Source organism: Saccopteryx bilineata, chromosome 3, assembly GCF_036850765.1.
Source record: "Saccopteryx bilineata isolate mSacBil1 chromosome 3, mSacBil1_pri_phased_curated, whole genome shotgun sequence".
Lineage (NCBI taxonomy): Eukaryota > Metazoa > Chordata > Mammalia > Chiroptera > Emballonuridae > Saccopteryx > Saccopteryx bilineata.
Window position 1 is genome coordinate 41,659,793 of NC_089492.1, and position 15,769 is coordinate 41,675,561.

Sequence of the window (15,769 nt, forward strand, 5' to 3'; positions counted from 1 at the left end):
TGATATCAAGTTATATTACAAAGCCACTGTATTCAAAACAGCCTGGTACTGGCATAAGAACAGGCATATAGATCAATGGAACAGAGCAGAGAACCCAGAAATAAACCCAGACTTCTATGGACAACTGATATTTGACAAAGGAGGTAAGGAAATACAATGGAGTAAAGACAGCCTCTTTAACAAATGGTGTTGGGAAAGTTGGACAGCTACCTGCAAAAAAATGAAACTAGATCACCAGCTTACACCACTCACAAAAATAAACTCAAAATAGATAAAAGACTTAAATGTAGGCCGTGAAACCATAAGTATCTTAGAAGAAAACATAGGCAGTAAGCTCTCCAACATCTCTCGGAGCAATATATTTCCTAATTTATCTCCACGGGCAAAGGAAATAAAAGACAGGATAAACAAATGGGAGTATATCAAACTAAAAAGCTTTTGCACAGCTAAAGACAATAAGAACAGAATAAAAAGACAAACTACACAATGGGAGAACATATTTGACAATACGTCTGATAAGGGGTTAATAACCAAAATTTATAAAGAACTTATAAATCTCAACACCAGGAAGACAAACAATCCAATCCAAAAATGGGCAAAAGAAATGAATAGACACTTCTCCAAAGAAGACATACAGATGGCCAATAGGCATATGAAAAAATGCTCAACATCACTAATCATTAGAGAAATGCAAATTAAAACCACAATGAGATATCACCTCACACCAGCCAGAATGACACTCATCAACAAAACAACACAGAATAAGTGCTGGCAAAGATGTAGAGTAAAGGGAACCCTCCTGCACTGCTGGTGGGAATGCAGACTCGTGCAGCCACTGTGGAAAACAGTATGAAGATTCCTCAAAAAACTGAAAATTGAACGGCCTTTTGACCCAGCTATCCCACTTTTAGGAATATACCCCAAGAACACCATAGAATGACTCCAAAAGGAGAAATGCATCCCCATGTTTTTGGCAGCATTGTTCACAATAGCAAAGAGCTGGACACAGCCCAAGTGTTCATCAGAGGATAAGAGGATTAAAAATCTTTGGTAGATATATACTATGGAATACTACTCAGCCATAAGAAATTATGACATTGGATCATTTACAATAACATGGATGGACCTTGATAACATTATACAAAGTGAAGTAAGTAAATCAGAAAAAACTAAGAACTATATAAATCCATACATAGATGGGACATAAAAATGAGACTCAGAGACATGGACAAGAATGTGATGGTAACAGAAGTTGGGGTGAAGGGGTGGGGAGGGGGTGAGGAAGGAGAGGGAAGGGGGAGGGGGAGGGGAGGGGCACAAAGAAAACCAGATAGAAGGTGACAGAAGACAATTTTACTTTGTCTGAGGGGTATACAGCATAATCAAAGGTCAAAATAATCTGGAGATGTTTTCTCGGAACATATGTACCCTGATTTATCAATGTCACTGCATTAAATTAATAAAAATAAGATTAAAAAAAGAAAACAGGACCTATACATATGCTGTCTACAAGAGATCTACTTCAGAATAAAAGATACACATAGATTGAAAGTGAAGGGATAGAAAAAAGTATTTCATGCAAATGGAAATGAAAAAAACTGGAATAGCAATACTTATATCTGACAAAACAGACCTTAAAACAAAGGCTATAGTAAAAGATAAAGAAAGTCACTACATAATGATAAAGGGAGCAATCCAACAGGAGGATATGACCATTGTAAATATTTATGTGCCTAATGTAGGAGTACCTAAATATGTAAAGCAGATTTTGATGGACATAAAGGGCAAGATCAACAGCAATACTATAATAGTAAGAGATTTTAATACCCTACTAACATTGATGAATAGATCCTCCTGACAGAAAATTAAAGAGACAGCAGCCTTAAATGACACACTAGGTCAACTGGATTTAATTGATATCTTCAGAAGCTTTTAACCCAAAGCAGCAGAATATACATTCTTTTCAAGTGCTCATGGTACATTCTCTAGGATAGACCACATGTTAGGACACAAAACGAGTCTCAGTAAATTTAAGAAGACTGAAATCATATCAAGCATCTTCTCTGATCACAATGGCATTAAACTAGAAATCAACTACAATGGAAAAACTGAAAAGCATTCAAACACTTGAAGGTTAAATAGCATGTTATTAAATAACAAATTGGTTAACAATGAGATCAAGAAAGAAATAAAAAAATTTCCTTAAAACAAATGAAAATGAACATACAACAACTCAAAATTTATGAGACACAGCAAAAGCAATCCTGAGAGGGAATTTCATGGCATTGCAGGCATACCTTAAGAAGCAAGGAAAAGCTCAAATAAACAATTTAACTCTGCATCTAAAAGAAATAGAAAAAGAACAACAAATAAAGCCCAGAGGAAGTAGAAGGAAAGAAAAAATAAAAATCAGAGCAGAAATAAATGACATAGAGGCTAAAAAAAATTACAAAAGATCAATGAAACTAAGAGCTGGTTCTTTGAAAAAGTAAACAAGATTGACAAACCTTTAACCAGACTCATACAAAGAGAGAGAGAGAGGACTCAAATATATAAAATTAGAAATAAAAGTAGAGAAGTAACAGCTGACACCACAGAAATACAAAGGATTGTAAGAAAATACTATAAAGACCTATATGCCAAAAAATTGGACAACCTAGGTAAAAATGGATAAATTCCTAGAAATATACAATTTTCCAAAACTCAACCTGGAAGAATTAAAAAACCTAAACAGACTGATTGCAATAATGAAATTGAAACAGTTATCAAAAAAACTCCCAGCAAACAAAAGTCCTGGACCAGATAGCTTCACAGGTAAATTTTACCGAATACTCATAGAAGAACTAACACCTATCCTTCTCAAGCTATTTCAAATGATTCAAGAAGAGAGAAGATTTCCAAGCTCCTTTTATGAGGCAAGCATTATCCTCATTACAAAACCAGGTAAGGACATTATAAAGAGAGAAAACTATAGGCCAATATCCCTGATGAACATAGATGTTAAAATTCTCAACAAAATATTAGCAAACCGGATCCAGCATTACATTAAAAAAGTCATACATCATTATCAAGTAGGTTTTATTCTGGGGAGGCAAAGCTGGTACAATATCTGCAAATCAATCAATGTGATTCATCACATAAACAAAAGGAAGGATAAAAATTACATGATTATATCAACAGATACAGAAAAAGCATTTGATAGAATCCAGCACCCATTTATGATTGAAACTCTTGGCAAAGTGAAAATACAGGGAACATACCTCAACATAATAAAGGCCATCTATGACAAACCCACAGCCAACATCATACTCAATGGGAAAATATTAAAAGCAATCCCCTTAAGATCAAGAACAAGGCAGGGATGCTCCCCTTTCACTGCTCTTATTAAACATGGTTCTGGAAGTTCTAGCCACAACAATCAGACAAGAAGAAGAAATAAAAGGCATCCAAATTGGAAAAGAAGAGTAAAACTATCATTATTTGCTGATTACATGATACTGTACATAGAAATCCTTAAAGTCTCAGTCAAAAAACTATTAGGCCTGATAAATGAATACAGCAAGGTGGCAGGATACAAAATTAATATTCAGACATCAGTGGCATTTTTATACACCAACAATAAATTGTCCGAAAGAGAAATTAAGGAGACAATCCCCTTCATTATTGCAAAATAAGTAAGTAAAATACCTAGGAGTAAATTTAACCAAGGAGGTAAATTTTTGTACTTGAAAAATAATGACATTAAAAAAAATCAAAGAAGATACAAACAAGTAAAAGCATATACCATGTTCATGAATAGGAAGAATAAATACCATTGAAATCTCTATATTACCCAAAGCAATCTATAGATTCAATGCAATTCCTATTGAAATACCAATGGCATACTTCAAAGATATAGAACAAATATTCAAAAAATTTATAAGGAACCAAAAAAAGAACACAAATAGCTTCAGCAATCTTGAAAATGAAGAATAAAGTGGGGGTATCACACTTCCTGATATCAAGTTATACTACAAGGTCATAGTAATCAAAACAGCTTAGTACTGGCATAAGAACAGGTATATAGATCAATGGAACAGAACAGAGAACCCAGAAATAAACCCACACCTTTATGGACAACTGATATTTGACAAAGGAGGTAAGAGCATACAGTGGGGCCCTGGCCGGTTGGCTCAGCGGTAGAGCGTCGGCCTAGCGTGCGGAGGACCCGGGTTCGATTCCCGGCCAGGGCACATAGGAGAAGCGCCCATTTGCTTCTCCACCCCTCCGCCGCGCCTTCCTCTCTGTCTCTCTCTTCCCCTCCCGCAGCCAAGGCTCCATTGGAGCAAAGATGGCCCGGGCGCTGGGGATGGCTCTGTGGCCTCTGCCTCAGGCGCTAGAGTGGCTCTGGTCGCAACATGGCGACGCCCAGGATGGGCAGAGCATCGCCCCCTGGGGGGCAGAGCACCGCCCCTGGTGGGCGTGCCGGGTGGATCCCGGTCGGGCGCATGCGGGAGTCTGTCTGACTGTCTCTCCCTGTTTCCAGCTTCAGAAAAATGCAAAAAAAAAAAAAACAAAAAAAAAAAAAAAAAAAGAGCATACAGTGGAATAAAGACAGTCTCTTTAATAAGTGATGTTGGAAAAATTGGACAGGTACATGCAAAAAAATAAAACTAGACCACCAACTTACACCATTTACAAAAATAAACTCAAAATGGATAAAAGGCTTAAATGTAAGTCACAAAACCATAAACATCTTGGAAGAAAACACAGGCAGTAAACTCTCCAATATCTTTCTTAGCAATATTTTTGCCAATTTATCTCCACAGGCAAGTGAAATAAAGGACAAAATAAACAAATGGGACTATATCAAACTAAAAAGCTTTTGCACAGCAAAAGACACCATTAACAAAATAAAAAGACAACCCACACAATGGGAGAACATATTCGCCAATATATCTGATAAGGGGTTAATAACCAAAATTTATAAAGAACTTCTAAAACTCAACACCAGGAGGGTAAACAATCCAATTTTAAAATGGGCAAAAGAACTGAATAGATACTTTTCCAAAGACGATGTACAGATGGCCAATAGGCATATGAAAAAATGCACTAATCATTAGAGAAATGCAGATTAAAACCACAATGAGATACCACCTCACACCAGTCAGAATGGCGCTCATCAACAAAACAACACATGATAGGTGCTGGCAAGTATGTGGAGAAAAGAGAACCCTCCTGCACTGCTGGTGGGAATGCAGACTGGTACAGCCACTGTGGAAAACAGTATGGAGATTCCTCAAAAAATTAAAAATGGAACTTCCTTTTGACCCAGCTATCTTACTTCTAGGAATATATTCTAATTATTCAAAGCACTAATTCAAAAGAAGATGTTCACTCACATGTTCATTGCAGCAAGATCTGGAAACAGCTCAGGTGTCCATCCGTGGATGAGTGGGTAATGCAGCCATAAAAAATAAGGAAATCTTACCTGTTGCCGGGTCACAAGGAGCAGGTGAACTGTCAGAATGACAGAGGAAGATGGGACAGTATCAAAGAAGGTGAAAGGATTAGCCAAAATCATATATACATAACACCTATATACAAGCAATAGGGTAGCAGTAGCCAGAGGGAAAAGCAAGATGGAGGTGGAGGGGAGGGAGCAGAGGCAAGGAAACGGGGGTGGATAGAGACTTTGTATAGGGCATAGGGGAGTACCATACAGTGCGATGAGGGTGTTATATTGAGTGAGACACTTGAAACCATGCCAACACAATAAATTTTAAATAAAATATTTTTTAAAAAAGGAAAATAATAAAACAGTGAAGGGGTGGGAAAGACTGGACTGGGGTGCAGTTTTATGTGCTAATGTTTAACATTTTATAGACATTTTCTGCAATAGTTAAAAATAGAGTATAACAGGAGAGAGCTGAGAATGGCAAGTGCTATCAGTTAGAAAAAGTTAAGCTTTTCCCAAGAAAGGACCCAAGTTTTGGTCATACTTGAATGCTGAACAGCACCTTCCCCTCCACCCCAGATATAGGGTGTTTCTTGTCTCTTTCAGCCAATCTGGTCTATTCTGTGTAACATGATATGGGGTTCATTAAAAGAGAGTTTCCCATGAATGTAAGGGCTGAACAAATTGAGTTCTTGTCACCCCAGGTTCAGTAATTCACATTTAAATCAGCTTTTCAGTCAAACTTTTTATATTCATAGTTAAATGAGCCAGTTAATAAAGTACCATAACTTAAGTCAAAAGTGCTGGGTTTTTCCCCAGCCCTATAAATCAAATGTCTAATTTGTGTAAGTGAAAGACAGGGCAATGCATCTTCTCCCAAGGTTTTATTCTGCTAGCTGAACACAGACCAACTGGACCTTCAAGAACAGTATACTTGCCAGTCTGTCTTTTTAAACATATCTGAAAATACTTCAATTTACTCTCCAAGAGAATTGCTTACTAATTTGTTTTCATTTCTTAAAATGAGCTTATAGTGCATTTCTTGACAAATATAATACTTGATAATTGACATTAGATGAAAAAGTTTAGGGGGAAAATGAAGAATTTCTGGCCTTGGCCAGTTGGCTCAGTGGTAGAGTGTCAGCGCAGCATGTGGATGTCTCAGGTTTTATTCCCGGTCAGGGCACACAGGAAAAGTGACCATCTGCTTCTCCACCCCTCCCTCTTCTCTCTCTCTCTCTCTCTCTTCTCCTCCACAGCTATGGCTCAATTGGTTCAAGCAAGTGGACGTCAGGTGCTGAGAATGCCTCTGTGACCTCTGCCTCAGGTGCTAAAAAAATGGCTCCATTGCTGAAAATGGAGCAATAACCCCAGACCCAGATGGGCAGACCATTACCCCCTGGTGGGTTTGCCAGGTGGATTCTGGTCAGGGCACATGTAGGAATCTGTCTCTCTGCCTCTCCTCCTCTCATTAAATGGAGAAAAAAAAAGATTTCCTCTTTATCTCTTGTGCATATGATGTTTTCCTCCCTCTTTTAGTAAATCAATAAACAAAGAAATTTAGGGAGCTCTCTAGGACCTTGTTCTTGAATCACTTTCACATCCCAGGTTCAAATTCCACCTCTATTCATTTTTAAGATATCTGGTTGTTTGGGGAGAAGTTATATTGTCAGTAAAAGCATGGTGACACTGCAAAGAAAAAAATCAGCATTGAAATTGCTAACCATCCAGATACAAGCCCATATACCATTGGCACCTGTCCCTTCTTTAATTAGGGCAGAGCTTCATTTGAAAGTTAATGCTTAGCCAAATCTTCCTGCTTGGTTCCCCAAGCTTGTCCTTGCAGTCTGGCCAGAGGACATACAGGCACTGGGCCAGCATGGTGGGGGAAACAAAAACTGGAGATTGGGGCACTGCCCACCCACCAGAGTTAGTTCGAGCTCATGCAAAATGAAGAAAGCAGGAAGGTTTTGCTGCTCACTCACCACTCTCACCGGAACCTAGTCTGAATGGCTTCTAGTGTTATTATTTGTTGGCACAAATGTTCCTTCAGCAGAAACTCTGGCATCTCTGAAGCTGGCTTTGTCTCCCACCCCATTGTTTGAGTTGGGCTGTGCTTCTGCATTTCAAGGCCCTTAAGAACTTCATGAAGTAGAAAGAACAAGAATAAGGGCAGTCAGACAGGACACACTGGTTGTACTATGCTTACTAGTCCACCCAGTTCCAAGAATCTCCTGCATCTTGAATAGATAATGAGAGGCTAATGCACAGATGGGCCCCCTTCCTTGACCTGCTACCTTGTGCTAACAAGCTGGATAAAGGCAGTCCTTAAGAAGCCTTCCAGTGCACAGGGATGACCACTCTAAGGAACAATTTATACTTGCAAGTATTACATTAAAAAAAGAAAAGGTCAGTGTAGGTTCACTGATGGTAGCAAGTGTACCATTCTGGGGCCAGACATTGTTGGTGGGGGATGTGTGTTGGAGGAAAGAAGAGGGCATGTGCCAACTCTCCTTATTTTCCGCTCAGTGTTTCTGTACACGTAAAAAACTTTAAAAAATAAAGTTTATTAAAGACTAAAAAATTAAAAGCTATGAGGAGAGCTCACCATTCAAAGTAGTTTTCATAGTTCAACATTATTGCATTCATATCTACTATAAGGATGAAATGAAATTAAAACTAACAAAATATTATTTATCCTTAGCTGCTATTTGCATGTGTAATTTGAAATGGAAGTATTATATTTAAAAAATGGAAGCCAGTGGTGGGGAGCTGCCCTGCGGTCTGTGGTGAGGGTGCCTGGGATGTGGGCCTGGCTGGCACACACTCTGAGAAGTCATAGCCTCATTCTTCTCATTTGGCACCAACAGCATTTTATATCAGCGAGGCATGTTTCCATCTGAAACCTTTTACTCAAGAGCAGAAATATGGACTCCTCTTTTTTTTTTTTATGTATTGATTTTAGAGAGACAGAGAGAGGATGGAAGGAAGAGAAAAAAAGAGAGGAAAACGTCATTTCTTGTTTCACTTACTTACGCATTCATTGGTCACTTCCCATGCCCTGCCCAGTATTGAATCCACAACCTTATGGTATCCAGATGGCGCTCTAACTGACTGAGCAACTGGCCAGGACTTAGACTGCTTGTAACCACTGAACCTGAGTTCATGAAGTACCTAATGTGAGACAACTAAAAGATTGATTATATTAGTGTTCTATTCAGAAACTGGTGGTAGTCATCTCAATTACTGAGATTGATGAGGTTCTTGAAAAATGGCAATTTGATATTGAGTGTGACAAGACTGCCAAAGATGAAAGTACACCCAAGGAAAGTCTCAGAATGCTATCCAAGATGAAATCTGCTCAGAGATCAGACAGATCACAGCTGCAACATTTCTGCCACTGTTAGAAGTTTCCTGTTCATTTGATCTGATAATCTATACTATACAAAGACTTGGTTGTATCTGAAAAGTGGGAAGAGTCAGGACTACAGTTCATAACCAATTCTGAGCAAGTCTGTCTTCATTCATTCACTATTACAATACACAAAGTAAAAAGCATGGTGGCCTACAAAATCCTTGTTCATGACTGAAGATGAGATGTGAACAATAATATAACTCTCAAATATATTTTCCTGAAACTAAGTGAACTATAGTTCGTATGTTTTATTTCATTGGTTAGTTTTTAGGTGGGAAAGATTTAACATACTGGACTGTGCATAATTGTTCCATTTTTGGTACCTGTTTGACTTTCAATAGAATTGATGTACTGTTTTTTCTTTTTTTTTTTTTTTTTCTTTTTTTCATTTTTCTGAAGCTGGAAACAGGGAGAGACAGTCAGACAGACTCCCGCATGCGCCCGACCGGGATCCACCCGGCACGCCCACCAGGGGTGACGCTCTGCCCACCAGGGGGCGATGCTCTGCCCCTCCGGGGCATCGCCATGTTGCGACCAGAGCCACTCTAGCGCCTGGGGCAGAGGCCACAGAGCCATCCCCAGCGCCCGGGCCATCTTTGCTCCAATGGAGCCTTGGCTGCGGGAGGGGAAGAGAGAGACAGAGAGGAAAGCGCGGCGGAGGGGTGGAGAAGCAAATGGGCGCCTCTCCTGTGTGCCCTGGCCGGGAATCGAACCCGGGTCCTCCGCACGCTAGGCCGACGCTCTACCGCTGAGCCAACCGGCTAGGGCGATGTACTGTTTTTTCATGCTGTTCAAAAAGGAACCAGCAAATTACATCAGCACTGTAATGGCAATTCCTTTGAAGGTGGTAAACTGTAGATGGGAAAACTTCTGCTATAAAGCTAAACGCCTTCCTAAATCAGAACTTTTGGTCAAGTAGCTTGACTTAGAATGTAAGTAGGGAGGTATTTAAATGTGAAACCAGCAAAAGAAATCTGAATCTTTGTTTAGGTCCTAAAATAACTGATAATCCACAAATGACAAAATGTTACAATAGGTCTTTTTTGCCATTTACTTTATCTGTATAGTTTCCATATTGAAAAAATACTTCAATTATTTTATTTTAATGTAATAAATTACACCTACAAAGTTTTTGATATTTCTACTGTTTTAATTCCAATGATAGAGAACTCTTAAAAATGTCTTTTCTGTGTCTTATAAAATCAAACTTTCAATGACAATGATAAAATTAAATGTGTATGTTTTTAAAAACTGAAAAATTTAGTAGTTATAACTAAGTATACATTTGCTTTACCCTGAACTTTGCACTTTAATTACCTCATGGATTTTTTTTTTTTTTTTTACAGAGACAGAGAGTCAGGGACAGACAGACAGGAACGGAGATGAGAAGCATCAATCATTAGTTTTTCGCTGCGCATTGTGACACCTTACTTGTTCACTGATTGCTTTCTCATATGTGGCTTGACCGCAGGCCTTCAGCAGACTGAGTAACCCCTTGCTCGAGCCAGCAACCTTGGGCTCAAGCCAGTGAGCTTTATCAAACCAGATGAGCCCTCGCTCAAGTTGGAGACCTCGGGGTCTCGAACCTGGGTCTTCCCACATCCCAGTCCAACGCTCTATCCACTGCGCCACCTCTCGGTCAGGCTTATCTCATGAATTTTGTTATTACTATCCTTATTTCATAGAAGAGGAAACAAGCTTAAGCAGGTTAAGAAAATTGTATCAAGTCACACAGTCAATAAATGACCAGCTGGGAAGTTAGTATTAACTGAAGAAAGGAGAAATTGAAGGAAAGAGAAAGCCATCAAAATTTTTTGCCTAAAAGTAAATAAAGTAAACATGTAAAAAGTTTTTAATTTAAAAAACACCTTACTCCTATCTCTACCAGGTAAACAAGCTGTAGATGAGACTCTTGGAGATAAAAAGAGATGAGAGTAAATAAAAAGATATAAAAGTGGGTATCATTTTCCAAGCTAGACACCACTAGCTGGGGGGAGGGATAAAAGAATTCTGCCAGAAAAAAAATAGAAGCTAAGTTTGGAGAAAGAAAGTAAATGGGAAAAAGGAAGAACACAAGAGAGAAAAAAGTATGTTAATGGGTGAAACAATTTCATTTATGTGACTTTCATATTGCAATTAATTAGATTCAACAAAATGATAGTTTACAATAATATCAAATGTGCAAATAAGCTTGTAAATTATTTAAATTCAATTCTATATTATTTAAAAACCTTTTACTTTAATTTTTAAATTTTTTAGTTTATTGTATTGACATGGTTTCAAGTGTCCCACTCAATATACCTCACTCAACTCCCCACATTGGGCCCCCGGGCCCCATGGAAAGTCTCTTTCCATTCCCATTTCAACCCCTTCTCTCCCCTACCCTTACCTCCATCCTTACCTTCCCTCTGTGATTTGCTATCTTGTTATCTGTATCTATGTGTTATGTATATATAGCACTGGGGAACAAATTTTTGTTGTATCCACAAAAACACTTGTTCATACCTAATTTGAGTGTGCTGATCTCAAATCTGACATTAGTTTTTCTCTGTAAGCTACAGTTCTTTTAAAATTCAAGATTTTAGGTTTTCACCTTATTGTAAAATTTTCAACATTTAGTTTAACATAATGAAGTAGAATGTCTTCTTAGGCATTGTCTTTGTGAAAATATAATAATTTATATAATGCAGTAAATACACTAATACACTAAAAGATATGATTGCATCAGAATTTGATCACAATTTCAAAATAGAACATATTAAAACACTTATTTTAATCATAAAATTTGCACAAAACTTATTTACATTCTATTCAGGCAAAAATTTGCATTTGTAGCTCTGGCATTTGTGTACTTGTTGAGGATAATCTTGTTTGATGCTCCAGCAGTAGTCTGCTCATCACTAACAGCTCCAAGATTTTCAGGAAACTTATCAAGGTGACTGTTCAGGAAGTGAATCTTAACACTCATGTGTTAGTTAACACTCATGTTACATCCAATGTCATGGAAAGCCAACAGCATCCTTTGAACCAGAAGTTCATAGTTTTCTGCTTTTTTGTTGCCAAGGAAGTTCTTTGTAACTGCCACAAAAGACTGCCATGCTGCTTTCTCCTCCTTATTCATCTTTCTGGCAAATTCTTCATCACGTATGAGGGTTCAAATTTGAGATCCATTGAATACACCTGTTTTTATCTTCTCGAAAGACAAGGCAGGAAAAGCAGAAGTAATATGTTGAAAGCATTCACTTTCTCTATTCAAAGCCTGAACAAACTGCTTCATTAAGCCAAGTTTGATGTGAAGTGGGGGAAAAATTATCCTGTCTCGATTAACTACAGGTTCATTCACAATATTTTGCATCCCTACTTCCAGAGCTTCACGTTTTGGCCAGTCCTTCTATGTCCAGTGTTTCTCCCGAGCTCCGCTGTCCCACAAACACAGAAAGCAAGGATACTTTGTGAAACCTCTCTGTTGTCCTAGCAGGAAATTTACCATTTTAAGATCCACACAAATGATTCAGTTATGCTCCTCATACTTCAGAAAGTCAAGGACAATTTTTATGTCATTCTTACTAAGTCATTCAATTTGGGTTGGCTAAATTGCTGAGGGATTAATGACTGCTTGGCATCAGAAGAAAACCCTTCAGATTCTACAACCACTTCCTCATGCATCTTATCAAAATACACTTGATCACCATGTTCACTTTCTTCATCCTTAGATGAAGTAAAACCATTGAAAATTGGAACCAGGAGTGTCTCAGAGTGTGGGACAGGTTGTATTGCTGAAGGAATATTAAGATATGTGATCATATGCCGTTTTTTCTTGCCAATGCAATGCAAGGTGTACATTTACACCTACTCAAAGAAGCCATGATTCAATCTTAAAACAAAATAAGAGGGTGTTTTTATCAGATAATATTTTTTTACATTTAAAAACAACTACAATTACGTAAAAGTAATGTTTGTAAAACATTAATTGTCTTGTGGTTATGTTCAATCCAAGAGTCATTGCCCCTTAACTCCAATTTCAAAACCAACACATGCCAATAACTGTAACAAAAAGAAATTAAAATTGCATAAAAACTAGAGCATGCACCAAAAAACGAATTTCAGATTTGGAATAAAAAATGCAGAAATATATAGAAACAATTCTAAAACCTTGTGCAACAGAAAATGAAAAAAAAAAAATTCCCCAGTGATAATCTAGCTAATGTGACCCTGCCCCTGTTTTTATTTTGTTTCTCAGTTTATTGTGTTCATTAAATTCTACATATAAGCGAGATCATATGGTACTTGTCTTTTTCTGCTTGGCTTATTTCACTTAGCATAATAATCTTCAAGTCCATCCATACCCTTGCAACAGGTACGATTTCCTTCTTTTTTACAGCTGCATAGTATTCCACTGTGCATATGTACCACAGATTTTTTTTATCCACTCGTCCACTGACAGACACTTGAGCTGTTTTCAGATCTTGGCTACTGTAAACAATGCTACAATAAACATGGGGTGTATATCTTTTTTTGAATTAGTGTTTTGGGATAATTAGGATATATTTCTAAAAGTGGGATAGTTGGGTCATAAGGCAGTTCAATTTCTAATTTTTTTTGAAGAAACACCATACTGTTTTCCACAGTGGCTGAACAAGTCTGCATACCCACCAGCAGTGCAGGAGGGTTCCCCTTTCTCTAAACTTTCACTAGTTCTTGTTTATTGACTTGTTAATGAGAGCTATTCTGATAGATGTGAGGTGGTGTCTCATTGCAGTTTTAATTGCATTTCTCTAGTAAATAGTGACTGTTGAGTTTTTTTCATATGCCTATTGGCCATCTTTGTGTCCACTTTACAGAAGTGTCTATTTAGTTCCTTTGCCTATTTTTTAATTGAATTGCTTACCTTCCTGGCGTTGAGTTTTAGAAGTTCTTTATAAATTTTGGTTCTTAACTTCTTATCAGATACATCAGCAAATATTTTCTCCCATTAAGTGGGTTGTCTGCTTTTTTTTTTTTTTTTTTTGACAGAGACAGAGAGAGAGTCAGAGAAAGGTAGAGATAGGGACAGATAGGAAGGGTGAGAGATGAGAAGCATCAATTCTTTGTTGCGGTACCTTAGTTGTTCATTGATTGCTTTCTCATATGTGCCTTAACCAGGGAACCTACAGCAGAGTGAGTGACCCCTTGCTCAAGCTAGCAACTGTGGGCTCAAGCCAGTGACCTTGGGCTCAAGCCAGTGACTTTGGACTTCAAGCCAGCAACCTTTGGGCTCAAGCCAATGATCATGGGATCATGTTTATGATCCCATACTCAAGCCAGATGAGCCTGCACTCAAGCCGGTGACCTCAGGGTTTTGAACCTGGGTCCTCCACATCCCAGTCTGATGCTCTATCCACTGCAAAACCACCTGGTTAGGCTGCTTATTTTGTTAATGGTCCCTTTTGCTGTGCAAAAGAGATTTAGTTTGATATAGTCCCATTTGTTTATTTTGTTCTTTTTTTTTCACTTGCTGGTGGATATATATCAGCAAAAATGTTACTACGAGAGATGTCTGAGAGTCTATTGCCTCTTCCAGTTTTTATGGTCTCACAACTTACATTTAATTCTTTTATCCATTTTGAGTTTGTTTCTGTGAATGGTGTAAGTTTATAGTCTAGTTTCTTTTTTTTTTTCTTTTTTGCATGTGCCTGTCCAATTTTCCCAACGCCATTTATTAAAGAAACTGTCTTTAATATACTCTAATATACTTTAATATACTGTCCATTATATACTCTTGCCTCCTTTGTCAAATATTAATTGACCATTGACCATAAAGGTGTGGCTTTATTTCTGGGTTCTCTATTCTGTTCCATTAATCTGTATTCCTGTTCTTATGCTGGTACCAAGCTGTTTTGATTACAATGGCCTTGTAGTATAGCTCAATATCAGAAAATATAATACTTCCCACTTTGTTCTTCATTTTCAAGATTGCTGAGGCTATTTGGGTTCTTTTTTGGTTCCATATAAATTTTTTTTTAATTTGTTCTAGATCTGTGAAATATGTCATTGTTCCTTTAATAAGAATTGTATTGCATCTCTAGATTGCTTTGAGTAGTATGGACATTTTAGTGATGTTAATTCTTTCTATCCATGAACACAGTATATGCTTCTACATATTTGTATCTTCCTTGATTTCTTTTTTTAATGTGTTATAAGTGTGTGAGTACAAGTCTTTGACTTCCTTGGTTAAATTAATTTCTAGGTACTTTATTTTTTTGTTGTTGCAATAGTAAATAAACTTGTCCTTAATTTCTTTTTCTAACTGTTTCTTATTGGTGGTATTTTACACCTTTATGTCATTTATTTTCCCTCTGATCTTTATTATTTCCTTCCTTCTACCTTCTCTGAGCTTTATTTGTTGTTCTTTCTCTAGTTCCTTTAGGTGCAGGGTTAGATGGTTTATTTGAGGTTTCTCTTACTTCTTAAGCTATTTCTGTAATGCTATAAACTTCCCTCTCAGGACTGCTTTTGCTGTGTCCCAGATTTTGGATTGTTGCATATTCATTTTTATTGGTTTCAAGGAAATTTTTTATTTCTTCCTTGATCTCATTATTAAGCCATTAGTTATTTAATAGCATGCTATTTAGCCTCCAAGTGTTTAAATGTTTTTTAGTCTTTCTATTGTAGTTGATATCTAGTTTCATGCCATTTTGGTCAGAGAAGATGCTTGATATGATTTCAATCATCTTAAATTTATTGAGACTTGTTTTGAGTCATAACATGTGGCCTTTTTTAGAAAATGTACCATATGTACTTGAAAAAAAATGTATATTCTGCTGCTTTGGGGTGAGATATCAATTAAATTCAATTAATCAAGTGTGTCATTTAAGGCTGCTATTTCTTTGTTGCTCTTTGTTTGGAGAATATATCCGTTGATGCTAGTGGAACATTAA

The 15,769-nt window shown here is 37.4% G+C and overlaps 1 pseudogene; it reads left to right on the forward strand.

The window, feature by feature from the left end:
* LOC136329761 (mitotic spindle assembly checkpoint protein MAD2A-like) overlaps window positions 1-9,027 on the forward strand; it is a 63,750-nt pseudogene extending 54,723 nt beyond the window's left edge.
* The last annotated feature ends 6,742 nt before the right edge of the window (window positions 9,028-15,769 follow it).